The sequence below is a fragment of the Stegostoma tigrinum genome, chromosome 3 (assembly GCF_030684315.1).
Source record: "Stegostoma tigrinum isolate sSteTig4 chromosome 3, sSteTig4.hap1, whole genome shotgun sequence".
Lineage (NCBI taxonomy): Eukaryota > Metazoa > Chordata > Chondrichthyes > Orectolobiformes > Stegostomatidae > Stegostoma > Stegostoma tigrinum.
This window is the reverse complement of record NC_081356.1, coordinates 32475021-32491286: the sequence shown is the minus strand read 5'-3', so window position 1 is coordinate 32491286 and position 16266 is coordinate 32475021. Positions and strand designations below refer to the sequence as shown.

Genomic DNA, 16266 nt, shown 5'->3' with positions numbered 1-16266 from the left:
CTTAGAATGTGGATATTTCACAGAATTAATACAGCATCAGTGACAGTTATTTGCCTGAAGATGTTTTGCCCTTGTGCACACGCTATGTATTTAATGGAACCGCAGCCAACAGAAGGTGTCCATTCAGCCCATCCATGCCATTCAATGCAGTCCTTCAATGTGGATGTCACTGGCCCAGCCAGTATTTTATTGCTTCTCCCTGATTGTTCTTGAGCCACATTTTTAAACCACTGCAGTCCTGGGGTGGTACATCCTCAATGTTATTTGGAAGGGAGTTCTAGGATTTTGACCCAACAAAAAGAGAAATAACAGTGATACAGCTCCAATTCAGAATGCTCTGTGGCTTGGAGGGGAACTTAAAAGTAGTGGAGTTCCTATTTATTTGCTGCCCTTGCCTGTCTAAATGGCAGGGGTTCAGGGTTTGGAAGATGTTGTTGGGGGAGCCTTGATGAGTTATTGCAGAGCATCTTGTAAATGGTGTGTGCTCCTGTGACTGTGTGCCAACGAAGAAACTGTTTTGTTCTGGATAATGGTGTAATGTTGGAGCAGCGCTCATTCAGGCCAGTCGAGAGCATTCCAATGCAGTCCTGAGTTGTGCCTTGTAGATGATCTACATGATTTGAGGAGTCAGTAGGTGGAGTTGCTCATTTCAGAATTCTCAGCTCCGGTTGCCACAATATTTTTAAGGTTGATCCAGTTCAATATATCGCCAACGATAACCTCCAGAATGTTGATGAATGGGGATTCAGTGGTGTTAATGCTATGGAATGTCAAGGCGAGATGGTTAGATTCTCTCGTAAACAAATGCTGTTATAACTAAGCTGGCAAAGTCTGAATGTTGTTCAGATCTTGCTGCTTATTCTTTCAAAGAACTACCCAACCAAACCCACTCTCCAACTCTTTCCTTTTCCGGTATAATTCCTGTTCTGCTTTGGAAATTGCTGTTGAATGTGGCCCCATCACCTTTTCAGGCAGTGCATTTTCACTGTGTGAAATTGTCTCCTTATTTGTCATGCATCTATGCCGATAACCTTCATTCTGTATCCTCTAGTCGCTGCCTCACCTGCCAGTTTTCCCTTAAGTACTTAATTAAAACACAATATAAAGTTATTTGAAATATTTTTTGTTAAATGCCTCCTTTACCTCCCCTGTTCTAAGGAGAATAACAGTATCTTTTTTTTGTCACCTTTTCGTACAAGGTAAAACATCCCAAGGCACTTTACAGGAGTGATTTTATTGTGCATCCAGCCTTGAGTCTCTGACAATCAGTTATGGAACCAATAGAAAGTTGTGGCTACTCATTTTTTTACATCCTTTGAAGATGATGTATATTGTCTATGTTCAGTAATGATAGTCCATGATAAAGCAGTGGTAAGGTGTTAAGAAGTGCCAGAGAATGGCAAACTTCTTTGATTCAGGACCCCATTTGAGGTTCCATAGATTAAGCTGGATTACAGTGGTCAGCACTGTAACTGAGCTATTCATGTAGGCAGGTCTCGAGACCCATTCCCATTTTCTGTACATTCTCAGATCATAGCTGAGCAGTAGAACAATGGAACAATTGGTATCAAGACCCTGTTGACCACTCTTAATTGCAGTCCATTGATGACAGGATGGACTTACAATTCCCAAAGGGGTGAGATTAGATTAGATTACATTACATTACCTATGGTGTGGAAACAGGCCTTTCGGCCCAGCAAGTCCACACAGCCCCTTGAAGCATCCCACCCAGACCCCTCCCCCTATAACCCACACACCCCTGAACACTATGGGCAACTTAGCATGGCCAATCCACCTAGCCTGCACATCTTTGGACTATGGGAGGAAACCAGAGCACCCGGAGCAAACCCACACAGACACTGGGAGAATGTGCAAACTCCACACAGACAGTTGCCTGAGGCTGGAATCGAACCTGGGTCCCGGGCGCTGTGAGGCTGCAGTGCTAACCACTGAGCCACCATGCCACCCCTGAGAACAACTTTAGGTTCACTTCCTGTGGCCATACAGCCTGCTGGTGTTCATTGGCGAGAATGACACATGAGGAATGGTCAGCTGGGTGATATATAGGCTGGTGTCATGGAATTGTCCCATTGCGGCACTTGAATTGAAGAGGGAGGATCATTGAAACAGCAAGGAGGAGAGAGCATTGAGAGAGAGAGAGACAGCATTGTCAAATTTCCATACATCCTCCTCCTTCAAAAACAATCCTCTTGTTCAATCTATTTGTAACCCTCCCCCACATATGTTTTCCTTTGACTCAGAAATTACCTTTTCAGCTTCAGAAAGATTTTGTCAGCCTTAGAAGGGATAAATGCAAGAATCAAAACAGTTAAAAAAATGAGACCGGGTGGCATAGAGTGTGTTTTGTTCCTTTGAATATAAAAAGTGGAGGCAATTTTAATTAAGACGTTTGAGATAAGTAAAGGATTTAATAAAATAGGCCGGGAGAAATTATTTTCTCCAGTAGTGAATCTAGAACAATGGCCATACCCTTAACATTCCACCTCAGGTTTTCAGGAGGTTGACAGGATGCCCTTCTTCAGAAGGGCTGGTGGGACACCTGGAATATTCTTTTCCCCAGAAGCTATCGAGGCTGGAGGGGGCAATTTAAAAATGTTAACGCTGAGATTAATTTTTGTCCAACAGGATATTAAAAGTTATAGACACAAGCCAGGCAGATGGATTTAAGATACAAGTGACCATGATCCAACAGGCTCAAGGGGTGAAATGGCCCACTTATATCCCAATGTCTGATTACGCTTCTGTGTCATTTTTCTATAGTAAAGAGCTATATAAATGCAAACCGTTGTTAGTGCTTTATTGATCTCCAAGTTGAAGTTCTGACATGGGATCAGCATAGCCAAACCGAATTCAGGATCTTGCGACTTCTGGTCACATTGTGACATGTTTCAATCACAGAAGAAATGAAAAGAAGGGCTTTACAATTGTGATTCTATATGAGCCGTAAATAATGTAGGCTCTCCTATTCTAATATGATACTCTAGCTTTTGTATGTATTCAGCTTTATTGGGGAGGAACGAATGTATTAAAAGAGGTCATAACAGCTGGAAGAGTTTGTGTTTCATGACTGCTGTAATATAAGATAGTAGTAGAACAATATATAGAGAAGGATCTTCCACAGGAGCAAGCTCATTTGCTATTATTTCTGTTAATGGCCTCTTCATACACTCATGCCATTCCCGGTCATGACTCATCCCCTTCTCTTTGCAAAGTTCAGTTTCTATGCATAAATATTTTTTTAAATCTACATTAACCTTTCTGCTAAATAGATTTTGCTTTGAGAATCGCATCAGGAGTTTTCTTTGAAAAGTTTCTTCAAATCATCTTGTTAACTTTAATTTACATTGAATTTGCAATACAGAAAGAGCACATTGAGCCCAACTAACTGGTGAATAGCAAGAAATTGACGGATCGTGATAGGGTTAAATGGCATACAGTGGGTAGAGGTTTGTGTGGAGCATGGACATTGCCATGAAGATGTTGAGACAAATAGCCAGTTTCTATGCTGTAGGCTCAATTTAACATCAGGAAATACGATTGACAGACAGATATCAGGGTTGCTGTTAATCCTGTGCTGGAGTCACACAACCTGATGAGAAAAAATCCCATTGAAATTTCTAAGGTGAGCTAATCCTCAAATTACGGAGAGTAATTATGGTAATTAATTCAGAAATTGACTTGTGCATGCATTAATTCAGTAAACCATTCAGTTGCAAAGTCATTAAATCTGTTTTTTTAAATGGAGAATGATCTATGCTGATGGAGCAATAACCTAGAAAGGAATTGCAATTGCTAACACAGTTGATTAAAAATGATAGATGTGAATTGGGGGAAGAGAAATTAACCTGATATCTATGCAGACAATAAATGAGGCCTCCCCAACTAAAGATTCCTCCTTCAGCCGATTGTGTTTGCTGGTCTTTAGGATAGAATCCACTCTTGATGACAAGGTTCCAGCAGAGGAAGGAGGATAGTAAGCTAAAGTGCCCTCAACCATTACTTGATCTAGTTAAATCCTGTTGGTAAATTTGTGTGTATATGTCAGGAGAGAACAGAATTAGGAATGACTGTGATTATTTCACAGCCAAATTGCGCTGGCATAATGGGTCAACAAATGAAGACTCTTTGACCAAGGTACAAGAAAGCTCCAATTTCCATCAAGTTGTGAATTATTGCTTGAGCAGGGGGCAGTTAATCAATAAGTTAATTTCATATTCTATTAATTTTGTTTCGTTTTCTCTGGAATCATTATAAAAATACCAATTTTGAAATTGCATCAGGATTAGCAATTTGCCACTAAGTCAGAAGACTGAAAACATGCTGCGCTGTTTCCTAGAGACGACATTAAACTAAGATCAAGTCTTTCATCTGACGTGGACATAAAGGATCCCATTTAATGGAAAACAGGAAAGTGTCCCCTAAATTTCCTGTCAAATATCCATCCATCAACTAACATCAGTAAAAGCCAATTATCTGGCGATTATCACATTTCTGCTTGTCTAACTTCACAGTGTACAAATTGCCAGAGTCACTTTGCAGACAAGGTGACAATCGTTATTTCTCTAAAGGACTTATGGATGTCAAGGTTGTTAAAAGCTCAAAATAAATGCAAATTTTTTTTGCTCAAATAGAAACATCAGGGAGTTTCAAAATGCAGCTGCTTTTTGTCCTTGTGGCCCATGTGAGTACTGATCTCACAAATCACACAGTAGATGTTACTTAAGGATTTATGTGAAGGTGAAAATCCATAACTAATGCCGAGATTAAAACCATGTTATTGTATGTGGTACATAACCACATACTTGGAGGCAGTTTTGTTGAGATGACTTGAGCTTCCTTGAAACTTTAACTCATTCTGGCATATTCGCTTAGTTGTTTGAATCTAAATCATGAGTTGCAACAAAGATCCATTAATGTCTATTCCTGGGTACACAGTGTGTGTCATTTTAAGAATGGGCAGTGACATAGAGCAGTCAAGCTGTAAGCAGCTGCTTATTCTGAACTCTACTTTCATTGGAATCAACAAAAGGGCAAATTGTCAGGAATGCACAGCATAAAGGGAGGCTGTTTGCCCAACCTGCCAATGCCAATCCTGTTGGTAGAACAGTTGGATTAATTCCATTCCCCACACTTTTTCCTGCATGTTTTTTTCCCTTCAAGTAATTATCCAACTCCTTTTTGAAAGTTAGTGCTGAATTTGCTTCCACTATACCTTCAGACAGTGTGTTCTGGATTGTAACAGTTCATTGCATTAGAAGAATTTTCCCTATGTAACCTCTTACTCTTTTGCCAATCATTTTAGCTCTGCGTCCTTTGGTTACTGATGCTACTCCAGTGAAGATGATTTCTTCTTATTTACTCTACCAAATCCATTAACACCCCAAACAAATCACTCTTAGCTTTTGCTGTTTTTGGGAGAACTGCCCCAGTTTCCCCAAACTTTCCACATGACTGAGGCCCTTCATCCCTAGCATCATTCTGGTAAATGTCATTGGCTCACCCTCTAAGGTCTTGATGTGCTTTCTAAAGTGTAATGCCTCACATTTATTTTGCCTGGTATTGCTCCCAACATTTTCTTTGAGACAGTTCATTGAATCAAGCTTGGCCCCTTGGCTGATGGTAATGGGAGACGTGAGGTTACAGATGGTGATTGAATACAATTCTGCCGATATCCCACAATGCCTCAGAAGTTGCTAGATCTGTTTGAAATCTACCCCATTTAAAATGTTGGTAGCACCAGACAAGTTGATGGAAAATATCCTCAATGTGAAGATGAGACCCCCTTTTCACAAGGACATTGCATTGGTAGCTCCTAACAACATGTCTTGAACGGATGTATCTGTGATTTTTAGATTGGAGACGAAGAGGTCAAATAGATTTTCTTTTCATATTGGTATTTTGTTCCTCTGCCCTGTGAGGCAGGAACCTAGTGGAAACAGTATGTCACATACTTTTGTTGCAACTGCTATTAGGATTGTTCTTCTAGTACCACTACTCCGCTGGTCATAACATCAAATAAAAATAATTTCCCCTGTTACCACAGTGGCCAGTTAAGTATCTTTTCTATATCAGGTATTAAATAAAAGAAATCTATGAACCAGGTTTCTTATTATGTGCAATTATTTGTTTATTATCAAACAGTATTCAACGAAGATACAATAATTGCTTAACACAGATGGTGCGTAATACAGAAGTATAAATGCTTATCCATCTAAATAGCCCCAAAACAGAAACATTTTCTTGAGGATAAGAAAAAAGATGGATTTCTTTTGCAAAGATTCACCAGAGTGTTGTTTTCAGAAGGTGGGCCAGTGTTGAAGACGACAGGATAAAGCATCAAATGTTCTGAAAGTTGCCCCTCTGATTTTCTCTGTGGTCAAGTCCCTCGTCATGTGTAGATGTCTCTGGAACCTTATAGGACAGCTTGCTGAAGAAATGCAACATTGAGAAGTTCCTGCAATCACACTTGCAGAAGCCAAAAGTGGTTTCACCCTGACCTCAACAAGGGATTTTCATTTCAGAAGTAGGAGAGACTAGCTGGGCAGCACTTCCTTGCAGGTTTCTTGACCTAGCCTCCTTCCTCCCCCAACTGAAAAACAGATACTAAAGTACCTTTTCCATTCAGTTGCTGTTCAAACAGCTCCAGCAGGACCCCAGCAAAGCAGGCGTTATCACCAGTGATATGATTTCTAGGAAGCATTTTTGAAAAATATCATCTCTAGCGTGTGCATTGACCCTTCAATGATTTCTTTTAAAGAAACAATTTCAGGTACTTCCACACAACTTGATATAAATCATTTTTTCACAATCCTTCACAACTCAAGTTGTTTAAGGAATATTAAATACAAGGTATCTTTGTAACACTACGTACGTGCAGATATTTTGTTTTGTTCCAGGATGTTGGGGTTCAGCTATCAAAGGACCTAAATTCTTGGCATTAACATTACAGGATTGAAATACAAGGGGTGTAGGAGTCATTTTCTAACATCCTGTAGCTACCCAAAACATTGTTACTGACTGTATGTTAGTTTATATTGCAAATATTTTCAGAACAGCTCCTTTTTAATGAAGGAAGTTGTTCCCTTTCAAAGCAACATTAGAAAACAAACTTTGGCACAGAGACACACGAGGAGATATGATGCTGAAAATTTGGTCAAAGAAGCCAAGTTTCAAAACTGTCTTAAAAGAGCAAAAAGAGTTAGAGCCTTTTAGAAAGGAAGTACCAAAATTCAGGCCAAGGCAACTGAACACGTAAATGTTAAAGTTGGAGTATTTTTAAATCAGGGATGGCCAGGAGAACAGGATCCTGGAAATATCGCAACCATTTTCATTCATGAGAAGTGCCCTAAACCATTACAGAATGTGTTTGGAAACTTCAGCACATGCTTGCTCCTTGTTTATGATATGTTCTCATTGCCCTATTCTTGATTCTTTGTATCTTTGGGGTGGCATGGTGGCTCAGTGGTTAGCACTGCAGCCTCACAGCACCAAGGACCTGGGTTCAATTCCAGCCTCAGGCAAGTGTCTGTGTGGAGTTTGCACATTCTCCCTGTGTCTGCATGGGTTTTCTCCCACAGTCCAAAGATGTGCAGGCTAGGTGGCTTGGCCATGCTAAATTGCCCGTAGTGTTCAGGGGTGTGTGGGTTATAGGGGGATGGGTCTGGGTGGGATGCTGCAAGGGGCAGTGTGGACTTGTTGGGCCGAAGGGCCTGTTTCCACAGTGTAGGGAATCTAATCTAATCCTGCATACTATTTGTATTCCTACCATTCCATATTTGCTGTGCCTGTAGATGGTTGCTTAATCCTTGTCTGCTGATATTTCACCCTGAGAGATTTTCTTGGCTGTTTTTTCAGTGGTGGCTTACCATTGCTTTGCACTTTCAGGGATAGGATAAAGAGGCAGGTCCTCAGTCTACCTCATTCCAAATGGGAACGGAACACATCTTGCTGGTGTAATTTTGAACCACCACCAGCCAATTTGCCAACTGAACTAACCAAGCCCCTTGCAGTACCAGTTCAACTCTGATTTCAGTAACTGTGCTCATCAACACTTCTCATTCTCCAACAATAAGACATGAAGCTTAATTCACTCTGTATCTCTGCACTTACGCACTGTTAGATGGTATGAACTTATTGTTACCCTAAAATTGAAGGGTTAAGAGAACACCCGCCTCCTTTAAGTAACATTGGGGATTCTCCTGACAGATGATGAATGAGGATGCATGCCACTAAGTTGAGTAGATCAAGAAGGTTAAAGTTATGAGGTTGTTGGCTTGCCCACCGAGCTAGCTGGTTATCGTGCCGACATTTCATCACCATGCTAGGTAACACCATCAGTGTGACCTCCAATGAAACAATTCTGTTCTACTCCAATTAGAATTTATATGATCCAGTCTGTTAAGTTGAGTTGTGTCATTTCTGTTTCTGTTCTGCATGGGCTTGTACATCGGGTCTAATTCCATATGTTTGGTGATTGCATTACAGGTTGAAAAACAGGCTTCTAGGAATTCCTCTGGTTGGCTTTACCTAGGATGGTGAGATTATCCCAGTTAAATTGATGGCCTTCATTGTCTGAGTGCGGTGAGATGAGGGAAAGTTCATCGTGTTGTTTTGCTGCTCGCTGGTGTTTGTGTATCCTGATGGCTAGTTTCCTTCTGGTCTGGTGATGTAATGTTTGTTGTAGTCATTGCAAGGTATTTTGTAAACTGCATTGGTCCTGCATGTCATGGGTATGGTGTCTTTGGTCCTTGTGCATGTTTGTTGTAGTGTAGCTGTTGGTTTGTGTGCTACCATGACTTCTAGTAGTCGTAGGAGTCTTGTTGTCAGTTCTGATATAGGGTAGTGTGGTCAGTCTGTTCGGGCGTACTGTGTCCTCTTGGCATTGTCTATCCAGAAGGCACCTGTGGATGAAGTCGTTGTGATATCCTTAGTTAGCAAAGACCATGTATAGGTGCTCTTCCTCCCTCCTTCTTGCATCATTCTGGCATGTTGCAGTGTGTTGTGGCTCGTTTGAACAGTGTCCTAACACGACTTTGTTTATGGATATTGGGGTGATTGCTGTGGAAACTGAGGATTTTGTCAGTGTGGATTGCCTTCCTATATACTGTGGTTTGGAACTCCCCATTGGTCACTCGTTCTACCCTGACATCTATGAACGGAAGTTGATTGTTGTCTTCCTCTTCTGTCATAAATGAAAACATTGTTGATGAGATGGTGTATTTCTTCTAACTTGGTGAACTAATAAACATATGAGGCAGTATGAGGGGGAGGGTTGTGCGTTCCAGTCTTTGCATGACTGCCTCTGCAATAAGTCCTGAGATGGGTGACCCCATGGGTGTGCCATTGATTCGTTTGTTAAAGATGAAGTGTGTGGGGAGGCATAGGTCCAGTAGTCTGAGTATGTTGTCCTTGAAGATGGAGCTGTTTGGAGTTGGCGTTCCTGCTGTAGCCAGTAATATGGCAAGTGTTTCTTTGGCTAGTAGTATGTTAATAGATGTGAATAGTACTGTGACATCAAAGGATACCATAGACTCATTGTCGTTGATATTGATGTTCTTGAGCTTCTTAAGAAATTCCTGAGTTGCGTGGATGGAGTGGGGTGGTCTATCGACTGGGTATTTCAGTCTATGTTGTTGGTCCTTGGCCAGTTTGTGGGTCGGTGTGCCTGGTAGGGAGACAGTGGGTTTGAGGGGAATGTCTGGTTTGTGTACTTTGGCTGTAGCCCACAAACCAACAGCTACACTACAACAAACATGCACAAGGACCAAAGACACCATACCCATGACATGCAGGATCAACACAGTTTACAAAATACCTTGCAATGACTGAAACAAATATTACATTGTCAGACCAGAAGGAAACTAGCCATTAGGATACGGGAACACTAACTAGCAGCAAAACAATACGATGAACTTTCATTGTATTTCAACCCTCATCTTACTGCACTCGGACAATGAAGGCCAGCAATTTAACTGGGGCAATGTGTTCATCTTGGCTCACGCCAACCAGACACGCACAGGAATTCTTAGAGGCCTGCTTTTGAACCCATAATGCAATCAACAAACATGTGGAATTAGACACTATGTATAAACCCATGTAGAGCAGAACAGGAAATGACACAACCCATCTTAAATTCCAAGTGGAGCAGAACAGCATTTTTTCAACAGAGACCACACTGATGATGTTACCTAACATGGTGATGAAATGTCTGTACAATAACCAGCCAGCACAGGGAGCAAGCCAACAACCTCATCCAGAAATAATGGGAACTGAAGATGCTGGAGAATCCAAGATAAAAAAGTGTATAACTGAATGAACACAGCAGGCCAAGCAGCATCTCAGGAGCACAAAAGCTGACGGGGGGATGAAGTGTCTCGGCCTGAAACGTCAGCTTTTGTGCTCCTGAGATGCTGCTTGGCCTGCTGTGTTCATCCAGCTACACACTTTGTAACCTCATCCAGAACCCGAGCTACAAATCGTTGCAAGAACCGTAAAGGTTAGAGTTATGATTCCTGTTCTATGCTGAGTCAGCTATTTCCTCCCGGGACAGTGGGGCAGAGCAGTTTATTTCCATGTGCCTATGTTAGAGGCTGAGGAGAACTTCCACAGTGCTCACATCTGACTGCAGAGGATGCAGAAAAGATTTGCACACGTGGCTCCAGGGAGAAAAGATGTCTGTTACATGCCAGATTTGCAAAGCTGGGGTTGAATTCCTTGGGGAGAAGAGGGTTGAAAGGACAAATAATGGATGTATTCAAACAAATGAAGTGCCCAGTCAGAGTAAGGGGTGGAAAGGGACTGTTACCATGGTGAAAGAATTGAGACAATGATTTAAGGTGAATATCACAGCAAATGGTCAGGTTCTGAAGCACACCATCTGAGATGACAATGAAGGCCGTTTCAGTTGAGGTGTACAAAAGGGAATTTGATAAGTACTTGAATCGATGATGTTTGCAGGAATATCACAAGGACATAGTCAGATATTCACTAAATTGCCCTTTCAGAGAGCTGGATGTTCTCCTTCTCTGCAATAAGCACTCTATGAATCCATAATTTTATGATCCAGTTTTCAGCTGAGGCCCTGTTTTGGGCTCTGTTTAAATGTCCCAAGCCTCTCTAACCTTCTTGAAAAACCCACCAATTTTGATATGAGCAGAATGGCCACATGGGAGTGTTACCACCGAGAATACAACAATATGCAGTGTAAATCAGTACCTTTTGAACGATTAGGGAATAAAACTTGAGAGACATGGAAATGTTGATGACGGCTGTTCACTTGCAGCACACATCACAGAAAATCTTTTCATTTTGAGCTGATTCTGCTTTATACAGCATCAGTCAAGGTGACCCTATTACTGATTCAATTTAGCCTCTGCTGCATTCCAACCAGCCAATTCTAGTCAGCAAATTAACTGCAAATACAAACACATTCTTCCCCAGCCTCTGGAAGCTAATAGAATTCCGTGTTTGGCTGTTTACTATTCCACTCGTGATGCACATGTTATTGTCACTCTTGGGGTGAGTGGTATAGTCAACAATAGCTCAGCAGTTTATAATATTACCCCCCAGCCAGAAGGTTACAGATTGAAATCCCATTAGAGTACTCAGACTTGATCTCAATATTGAGACTGACACTTCTAATGCTATGTCAAAAGAGTTCTGGGGGTCACATCCTGATAGTGATTCTTAATGTGTGCATTGATTTCTAATAATTAGGCCTAAACTCAAACATTTCAGTTTGAGAAATTTATAGTTTACTTTCTTTTGAATTTTATTCTTTTTCTCTGAAGACAAGTAGAAGAATGACCTGCATTTATAGTGCACCTTTAACAACCTTAAGACGTCCCAAAGCCCTTTACGGCCAATGAAGTGCTTTTTGAAGTGTAGTTGCTTTTGTAGGAAACATGGCAGCCGATTTGTCCACAGCAATTCATCACGGCAATAAGGTAATAGCCAGGTAATCAGATTTAGAGTTGTTGACTGAAGCATAAATGATGGTCAGGACACCAGCGATAACTCCCCTGCCTTCATTCAAAACAATTCCTTTGGACCTTTTACACTCCACATGCTCCCGGTTGAATTGATCACTGTGAGACTTTTGCCGCTGAAGGCAGAGAGCACCTCAGATACACACGTCATTGAGAAGATGGAACATTCAGCAGTGTGGTGATCTATTGCAGCAGCATGGACTAATTGGGTCATACAGTCTCCAGACGTTGCAAGCTTATACAAATTGAAACAAACTACTCAGATGCTACTCAAGACAACAAAATGTGAGGCTGGATGAACACAGCAGGCCAAGCAGCATCTCAGGAGCACAAAAGCTGACGTTTCGGGCCTAGACCCTTCATCAGAGAGGTCTAGGCCCGAAACGTCAGCTTTTGTGCTCCTGAGATGCTGCTTGGCCTGCTGTGTTCATCCAGCCTCACATTTTGTTGTCTTGGATTCTCCAGCATCTGCAGTTCCCATTATCTCTGATACTCAGATGCTACTGTTCTGCATCCCATCATCTCCTGCAAGGTCCCACCTTTGACAGCAATTTCCAACATTGAACTTAACTAATCATTCAGTAGGGTCAGGATGGAGGAATCCTTGGCCTGTTTTGTTGCTGTAAAATTCTGTGTAAAACTGTGAAGGATAATTATTGCACTCAATCTGGTTCAAACTGAAAACCAGAAGGATGTAGCCATTCTGTGATTGCAGTGGGGCTGTTTGAAGCATGGAGACAGCTTCTGATGACTGACAATGCTGATACACGTGTAAGAGAAATCCAGGGCAAGCTGTGACCCACTTAACTTTCATGCTGAAATGTTTCATGATTTTTTTTTGCAAAGAAAATATGTAAGAGTTGAGATGAAATAGATCCTTGACTAGCTTTTATGGTGTGGAGCTGCCCATCATGAAAGCATTGACTGTTGTCAAGATCCTTTTGAGGTAAATGAACTGCTCTGCTGATTTTAAAGAGGAGGTTCTGCTGGTACAACCGGAAGCAGCAGCAGTCCCAAATAATAATACAAATGTGCTCCTTGCAGACAAAGTCCTTTGCATTTCCAAGTCACATAGCTGAGGGTATGACCTTTCTGTATTTAATACAATTGTGAATTTCTTCCCAATTGACTCTTGAGCACAAAATCCAGCCCGGCATTCCTAATGTTGTACTGAGGGAGTGCTGTATTGTCGGACAATGTGTCTTTCAGGTGTGTGTTACAATCAAATGAGGAGGAAAAATAATCCCCCTCTTTAACTAGCTCTCAATTGGTCCCGACAATTATTTTGTTGTTTTTATACACCACTATCACATTTCAATTAGAGCACTAGAAAATGAAGGAGCCAATTACCAAGGATTTCTTCTGTGAATGTAACAGGAATTTTATTCCCAACAATCCCTGACAAAAACAATGAAATGGCTAAATCAAACATACACACAAACACAGGTAATAAGTTTAAAAGGAAGAGGATCTGGTGCAGACAGAAAAAAAAATGTTTTTTGCCCAGGTTTTTTTTTCACCAGGGGTTGTTTTTCTGAGATGGTGAGAGGATGAGGCGCAGAGAGAGAGAGAGAGCAATTCTTCTAAGTTCAGCTGGGAAACATCATGCCCCAGTTTTGACAATCGTTATTCACCCAATTTTCCACAAGATCAAGACCACCCCCAACCGCACACTGCCCTGTAAAAGCCAGAAACAAAGATGGCTGTTTGCACCAGTCTGATTGTTTATCTGAGATAACAAGGTGGAGAGCTGGATGAACACAGCAGGCCATGAAGCAGAAGAGGAGCAGGAAAGCTGACGTTTCAGGTCTGGACCCTTCTTCAGAAATGGGGAACGCAAAGGGGATTCTGAAATAAATAGGGTGAGAGGAGGAGGCAGATGGAAGATGGAGAAAGGAGCAGATAGGTAGAGAGGAAACAGACAAGTCAAGGAAGCGGGGATGGAGCCAGTAAAAGTGAGTGTACGTGGGGAGTTAGAGTAGGGATAGACCCCCACCTACACTCACCTTTACTGGCTCCATCCCCGCATCTTTGACCTGCATGCTTCCTCTCTACCTATCTGCTCCTTTATCCATCTTCCATCTGCTTCCCCCCTCTCTATTTATTTCAGAATCCCCTTCCCCTCCCCTATTTCTGAAGAGGGGCCCAGACCCAAAACATCAGCCTTCCTGCTCCTCTGATGCTGCTTGGCCTGCTGTGTTCATCCAGCTCTACACCTTGTCATCTCAGATTCTCCAGCATCGGCAGTTCCCACTATCTCTGATTGCTTATCTATTTTGTTCATTTGATTTTTGCAGGATATACTCCACACCCTGGCTATCAGAGCACCAGGGGCTGAATCTTGGGTTCTGCAATGTCAATCAGAATTTGAACAATCTCTGATTTTTCCCATTAAATGCTCTAACAAATATTGAGCGCAGCACACTAATCACTGATTCATGAGAGTCTAGCATTAAATAAAAGTGAAAGGAACTTCTATCTTGAATTCAACAAGAAGAAATGTAGGAAACACTGTCAGGTGGACATAGAACTGAATGGGAGAATCAATGAGAAACAAAGTCAGGAAATCACGAACAGGAGTGGGACAATATAAAAGCATCCAAGCTAATGATTTTGTATTAACCTTTAAACTAGAACATCGAACAGGCCAACACAGAACAGGCCCTTTGACCCACCATGCATGTGCCAACCACAATGCCATTCTGAACTAATCCCACCTTTCTGCACATTGTCTATATCCCAATGTGCCATGCCTGCTCATGTATCTGTCTAAATCATCTTGAATGTTGCTATCATATCCGCTTCTACCCCCTTCCTTGGCAGTGCATTCCAAGGACACACCACCCATTGTGCGTATAAAAAAATGTCTCACACATCTCCTTTGAACATTTCCCCCCTCACCTTACGCCTAAGGCCCCTAGGGACATTTCCACCCTGGGAACAAGACTTCAACTATCCACCATATCCATGCCTCTCATAATTTTATATCTCTATCAGGCTGCCCCTCAACCCTCAATATTCCAGTGAACACAATCCAAGTCTGTCCAACCTCTCTTTATAGCTAATATGTTCCAATCCAAGCAACATCCTGGCAATCTATCTTGCACCATCTCCAAAGCCTCCACATTCTTCCTGTAGTGTGGTGACCAAATGCTCCAAATGCAGCCTTACTAAAGTTCTATACATTTGCAACGTGACTTGCTAATTTTTATACTCAATGGCTCAACCATTGAAGGTAAGCATTCTTTATCACCTTTTCCACTCGTGTTTCCACTTTCAGGGAGCTATGGGCTTGATTAACAGGGTCCACTGTGACAATATTCTGGGTGTAAGATGTGTATTTTATTTGTTCTTGTGAAGAAAGGTTGACACAAAAGTGAAAAAGCAATCTTCTCAAAGACAATACAGTAAACATCTTGTGAGGTCTTAGGTTTTTTTTAAAGTTAAAACAATAGAAGCAGCCTGAATGGGCATGGCCAAGCTTCCACAGAACCAGGATTTTTAGCTTTAGCTTTCAGCAGTTGTTGGAATCTTGAACCTGGATGTAGAAGCTCTTATAGCTGTTACAGTTAAATGCTGGGGTTCTTTTCCTGCTGCTAGAATTGCATGTGAGCCAATCTATTTTAATGAATTTATCTTTGCTAAGAGTTTGTTTATGGAATGTTACAATATTGGAATAGTTCATTATAAGTAGTTCATACAACTATCATTTTGGTAAGCATTTCAATAAAGTTACAGTAAAGCCAATGCTTTTATTTTTAGTTTTTCCTGTATTTTAACTGTAATGAAAAACTAAAGTATGGTTTGCTTAATGTCAAGCAGTTTAACCAATCAAATTGCCAATCAAACCAAACTGGAATGCAATGCCTTACACTTACCATTCAAAGTAGAGAAAGTTAGAGCCCAGACTATCTTCTTAATGTATTTTGAGGGATTTGGTCTAGCCCATAACATTGTCTGTACATAAGTGCTCCTTAGGGTCCTACCATTTACTGTATATTCTCCTCTTTGACCTCCAAAATTGCATAACCTCACACTTGACAAGTTTAAACTGCAACTGCCATTGCTCTGCCCAACTTTCCAACTGATCCATATCCTACTGTATCCTTTGACAACATCCTTCATTACCCACAACTCCACCAATAATTTTCATGTCATCTGCAAATGTACTAATCAGACCACCTAATTTTCATCCAAATCATATTGTATATGTCACAAACAACAGAGATCCCAGAGCTGATCCTTGTGGAACACCATT

The 16266-nt window shown here is 41.4% G+C and overlaps 1 protein-coding gene across 6 annotated transcripts in view; it reads left to right on the top strand.

The window, feature by feature from the left end:
- LOC125451012 (paralemmin-2-like) overlaps nucleotides 1-16266 on the top strand; it is a 438977-nt gene that overhangs the window by 287214 nt on the left and 135497 nt on the right. The gene's annotated exons all lie outside the window — the stretch shown is intronic.